At 33.3% G+C, this 6,468-nt stretch overlaps 1 non-coding gene across 1 annotated transcript; it reads right to left on the bottom strand.

Moving 5' to 3' along the window:
* Nucleotides 1-5,280: 5,280 nt before the first annotated feature.
* On the bottom strand, nucleotides 5,281-5,387 carry LOC136221057 (small nucleolar RNA R71). The gene has a single exon (XR_010684848.1). It is a non-coding gene; the product is annotated as a small nucleolar RNA R71 (small nucleolar RNA).
* Between the last annotated feature and the right edge of the window lie 1,081 nt (nucleotides 5,388-6,468).

The raw sequence follows: 6,468 nt of genomic DNA, 5'->3' as shown, positions 1-6,468 counted from the left end.
GCTTATGGGACAAAAATAGGATATTTGGTTGTTTCAGTGAAAGTGAGGCATAGAGAATATGAAAGATTGTAGCGCCGGTTAGAAGTTCAACTGGAACGCTAATGTGGGCTTACATGAAAAATGGTCTCTATTCTTCTAAATCAGGGTACACAGCTATTGATAGTACGACAAATGATCGAGAAGCGATCGTTGGTTGGTCTGATTTATGGAGTATTGTAGTTCCGCCAAAAGTAAAAGCATTCATTTGGAAGCTGGGGCTCAATATCTGCCCACACGGGTTGATCTAGCAAGACGACACTTACAGGTTAGTACTGAGTGTGTATTTTGTGATGAAGGGCAGGAGGATGCTGCACATTTATTTGGTCAGTATCCATTTACAAGTGGATATTGGATTTCTGCTGGTTTAGCGCAACTAGTTTGTCCAAATGAAAGCGTGAGCAGGTGGTTGCTGTCATTGGGCCCAGAAGGAGGTACAAGTCAAGTGGAGGATAAGTTCTGCATGCTATATGCAATATGGAAGCAGCGTAATTTTCGATTACGGAGAGGAGATGCAATCGATGTTGGCAGAACTGTGCGAGAAGCGCAACAGCAGCTGAAGGACTGGCATCTGGTTCATCGGTGTCCTGGTATTGCACCAGCAGATCCTCGCTCAGCAACAAGAGTTAGATGGAAACCACCAAAAACTGAATTTGTTAAATGCAACGTCGACGATGCAAATTTCGCAGATACGAATTAGAGCGGATCGTGTGCTGTAATCTGAGATGCACAGGGCAGATTTATTGCGTATAGCAGCGGCAGCACAGACGGTACAAAGAATCCAAAATGGTTGAAATAATAGCTCTCTGCAACACGATGCTATTGGTACTGGAGTTGAATTGGAAGTGCATGGAATTTGAGATAGATTCGCAAATAATAGTCCAAGGGATCAGATATGAAGACCAGGATCGTTCTGAGTTCGGTGCACTTTTACACGACTGCCGCATCATTCTATTAGAAAATGACAAAGTTTTAGTCAATTTAGTTTCTCGTTTAGCGAATGAGACTGCCCACGTAATTGCTCGGCAGGCTCGTTTCAATACTAACGTGTTTTCTTCATTTATTATTCATATTTGATTAGTTGATGTAATCAATAAGGATATTTCTCGGAGTAATTAATAAAGTCTGATTTTCTATAAAAAAAAACGTATGGATATAGATTTGAAAGATTGGTGTTGAATCAAGTAACAATTAATTCGCCTCTTTTTTAAAACTTCAATAATAATTACAGATCGAAAAAGGCAAATTATACAATTAAATAACATACATGAAAGTTTGAATTTGAAGTTAATTGAACACTTTAAATATTGCAAAGAATAAATAAATATTTGAATGGAAAAATATAGAGTAGTTTATTAACAGCAATTGGGAAATGGAGCTAATCCCCTTGAATTAAAAATAAAGAAATAGCTACTCGTATTTTAAAGACAATGTACATTTGAAATGTTCACGTAATTTTGGGAAAAAGGCTTAAATCTCCCTTTAAGCACGAGTATAAAAAGTTACAAATCCATATCTGCTATATATAATAGCGGAAGCAGAGAGAAATGAGCAGAAGTGTTTTAGAGGCATTTTTTATGAGTTGTCAACGTAGTAAAAAATCAAAATTAAAAAGATTTAATTAAATAAAAATAACATATTTATATTTATAATATATTAAATAATTACTAGCCCATTAATTGAAATAATAAAAGAAAGTAAGAGTTAAAGGAAGATGAAAAAACACAAACCAACGGAAATCCAAAAGTCACAAATAAACTTCTATATAAAGCATAATAGATAGTATTATATTTCTGAAGATAATTATTGGATTTTTTTCATATGTTGTAGTTATTTTGTTCTCAATTGTGTTGTTGTTTTACTTTTATTAAACAATAGTTATTATAGTTTCATCTTTCAGATCCATTTCTGCTGTTACCCAGGATCTATACCTCTCGATATCTTATCCATGTTTTCTTTTTTATTTGTCTTTTTTTTCAAACTGATATCTCCAATTGAAGAAATTCGATAGAAATAGAAGATGCATAGACAACTAAAATCGGAAAACACAAAAGTGTCAAAAATTACAAGAAATTCTTATCATTTCGATTGTTAACTCTAACTAAAATTTAGATTTTCGGTTTTATATGAACTCAATTTTTAGCTTTAATTGAAGTTAGATTAATTTTTCTAATTCAGAATCTGTTGAAATCCACTCATATTTTAGTTTGAGTTTATCTAACTGATATGGATTGTATTTTTTATTTTTATGCATTTTGGTACAAATAGATATAAAGTTTCACAAAATAGTTGTCATTGAAGTTGGAGACATATTGAATAAAATATTATACTTACAATGATGTTTATTTTAATTATAAATTATATTATATTATTATTATTATTATCAAGAAGTTTTTTTTTTCAGTACTCTAGACAAAGAGATTGTAAGCGTCTAATACACTTGATAAGATGTTTATTCTTGAAGAATTTGGATTATGCTAGACGAATTCAAAATGAAGGTAAATAAAAATAAATTTTGATGCCACGCTAAATGGTCATTAGATCCAACTTATGAATTTCGATTAACCAATTAATCACGGTTAATATAAACGATTAATTATATTCAAGTAGGAACTTGGTCCATCTCCTACAAGCATTAAGAATCATAAGTTAGTTCTTAAAAAGGATAAACATAGCATAAATAGGTTAAACATAATTACCATATAATTAAGGTTAAGATCCGTTTTTCACCTTAGTTAAGGGGGTTTTAGCCCATGATTAGATTAAAACACACCTTAGAAAGATAGATAATGGAGTTCATAGCAATAGAAGAGATTAAAGTTTAGAAGAAACCGTAATGACGATTGCCAAACGAACTTCTTCTGTAACTTGAAACTTACTTTTATTAGATGAACTTTTACACAAACAACACTTTGAACAATAACAACAAAAACAACAACAAAAACAATTGATTCTTAAGGAGAAGAATCAGCAAAATAACATTATAGATGGAAGAATTAAGCCTAAACTTGGCGTGTCTTCAAATGGCTTCCAAGGTCTCCTTTATAGTAAAATGGCACAAATGCTTCCAAAGACCAAGTCTCTTTATGTCCCATAACTTATTAATCTTCCATACTCAGCTTTAAAGAGGGTGGTGGAAGACTTAGACAATTTAGGAGTTGAAATGAGTCAACGTGGGAAAGGAATCATAGGCTTCAACATGTTCATCAACTTGGGATAATTTTCTGGGCCGGTTACTGATAAGTCCTTAATTTACGTATTTATGCATGCATATTCATATTTATATTAATGCATTTAGCTTAGTTTAGGATAGGTTTTGGAAAGATTTCACTTGTTTCTTCATGATTTCTCCAGAGATAGGTTTGAAACACTTAAAAGCTCAATACGAAGGAATATCAGCAAGGAACAGATCAAAGACAAGAAAAGAGCCAAATTAGGGCAAAAGTATCTGTCACGATCGTGACGCCCCAGTCCTGTTCGTGATCCTACCCGAAATTCACCAAAGACAGAAAACCATCTGTCGCGATCGTGACAGACAATTTCGTCAACTTTGCATGGCAAAGCAAAGTCACAAATGTGACACCCCTGTCTCGTTCGTGACCGATGTCTTCACTGCAAAAAGACATGATTCTTCAGTTTAAATACATCTCTTTCATCCTGAATCATCATCCTTCTTCACCACGGGCTATGGCTCTCCACGACAACACTTGAAGAGTTATCATATTGAAGAGACATGATTCTTCATCCACTGTTAAAGGATACTCTTCTCACAAAACACAGATATACAGAGAGGAAGAAAGAAAAATAATATAAACATAGTTACATAAAGTACATTATAGTAAGGAAGATTCTACAGTTTCTAAGCTTCTATTTCCAATATTGAAAGAAGCAAGATCGAGAGATACACTTCCTCGAGATACAAGATACAAGATACAGAGAAGAAGACACCCAGAGGCCTGACAAACCTTACAGAGACAGTAAAAGGAATCACAACCCCTATACTCTCATCTGTTACGGTCTTTATTCTATGTATTCTTTACTTTTGACAAATCATTAACTCTGTCAAACACTTGTTTATCAAAATTACAATTCAATCAAAATGCAAATTATTCTAGTGAAATCCATTTAAGCAAGACATAGGAATAGTTATCATTTTATGAAGTTAGAAGAGATTCAGTTCATAAAAGGATAATTGTATCACATGATCCACTTGTTTCGTTTTTAATTCTTAATTCTAATTCACTACAATAGGTCGAGGAATTGGAATTATCTATCTAAAAGCATCCAAGTTATTTAATCCTGGATCGAGAGATTGGATTAAATATTTCTATCTGATACAACTGCAGTAAGTTTGGAAAGTGTTTTTGGGTTTAAACTTATTAAAATCTGTATGTATCCCGGGCTATGAACAGAATAGAAACTTAGGAAATATAATTTAAGTATTATTATCATTCTTTCTAAACAAAGCTATTTTACAAATCAAATTTATTCTTTGTAAACCAAGAGAAAACGAATTTATAAAATTAAATCCGTTATAGTAGTTAATCAATGTTCTATGTGGGAACGAGATCTTATTATTACTATAAGAGGAACCGTGCACTTGCGGAATTCACCTAACAAGTTTTTGGCGCTGTTACCGGGGAACGCCAAAGAGATTAACCTATATAAATTTTATTTATTTATTCTGAATTTTGGTTTATAGACTTATATAAAATTCTTTCTGATTAACATGTACATAAATTAAAATTTTATGCGTCTGACACGAAGTGCCAAGCAGATACTAGAACCTTATCAGCCTGAGGTTGAAAAGAATTTAAAGAAAAAGAAAAGAGCAAGGCAAAATAAGAAAAAAAAATAAAGCAAAGATGGCCAGTACCACAAAGGTTAATGGACTATGCCATATCAGGACTCAATGGAGTACAAGACGGCATAGTACGTCCACCAATCGTTGTAGAATAATTTGAGATCAAACCATCTTTACTTCAAATGTTACAAAACAACGTCCAATATTGTGGACTACCTAGGGAGAATCCAAACACTCATTTGGCAAGTTTTCTAGAAATCTGTGACACCTTTAAAATCAACAGGGTGACAGCAAATGACATTAAGCTTCATCTTTTCCTATTTACTTTGAAAGACAAAGCCAAGGCTTGGTTGAACTCACTTCCACCAGGAACAATCACCACTTGGGGCCAACTAGCCAAAAGTTTTCTATCTAAATTCTTTCCCTTAGCAAAAACAGCAAGAGTTATAAAAGAAATCACATCATTCACCCAGTATGAAACTGAAACCATTTATGAGGCATGTGAATGTTTTAAAGAACTGCAAAGGTTCTGCCCACACCATAATCTACCCCAAGAACTACTCATGCAAACCTTTTATAATGGTATAAACCCAACCACCAGAGGAACAATTGATGCTATGGCTGGAGGATCATTTATGAAAAAGACTTCTGCTGAGGTAGTTGATCTATTGGAAGAAATGGCAACAAATAGCATCATATGCCCAGTAGAAAGATCACAGACTTCTAATACAAGTAATGCTCCTGCCTCTTCTTCATCCTCGACGGTGAAAGGTATACATGACTTAGACCCTGTTACACTATTGCAAGCATAATTTTCTGTGTTATCTCATAAGATAGATAAATTACACACTGAAGTACAGAACCAATCTAATAATGATTGTAATAATCTGGATTTGGAAGAATAAATTAATTATGTTCAGAATCGAAATAATCCTTATTCGAATACTTACAATCAAGGATGGAGAAGTCATCCGAACTTTGGCTGGAAAGAAGGAAATTCCAACCAAGATAAATCCAACACTAATCATACCAGTGACCCATTAGGAAATCTTTCTTCTAAAATAGATAAATTTATTGATGGAATTTCTGGTAAAGTAGATAACCAGGATAATAACTTCAAAAGGATAGAAAATAAGTTTGATCAACTTTTTAAGAATCATTCATCTCCATCCATAATTTAGAAGTTCAGATAGGTCAATTAGCAAATGTTATACCATCTAGAGGTCATGGAGGACTTCCGAGTAATACAGGAAATAATCCTAAAGAGCAGATGAAAGCCGTCACTCTTAGATCAGGAAAAAGTTATATTAACCCAGATGCCACCAGTATTAAAACTGGAGTTCTGCAGGAAAAAGATGAACCTGTCCTGCAAGCATCATCCGTACCTGATTCTTATAGTGATAATTTTATTAAAGTTGCTAAAGAAGCAAGTGCTAATACTTACAAACCGAAACCATTTTATCCTCAACGAACACGAAACAAAGATTATGATAAGCAACTTATAAATTTTCTAAACAAACTGAAAAGCATTCATATTAATTTATCTTTCATGGATGTTATAACACAGATTCCTAATTATAGCAAATTTCTGAAAGATCTAATTTCTAAAAAGATTAGTTGGGAAGGAG

This window comes from Euphorbia lathyris, chromosome 2 (assembly GCF_963576675.1).
Source record: "Euphorbia lathyris chromosome 2, ddEupLath1.1, whole genome shotgun sequence".
NCBI lineage: Eukaryota > Viridiplantae > Streptophyta > Magnoliopsida > Malpighiales > Euphorbiaceae > Euphorbia > Euphorbia lathyris.
This window is presented reverse-complemented; position numbering and strand designations above follow the sequence as displayed.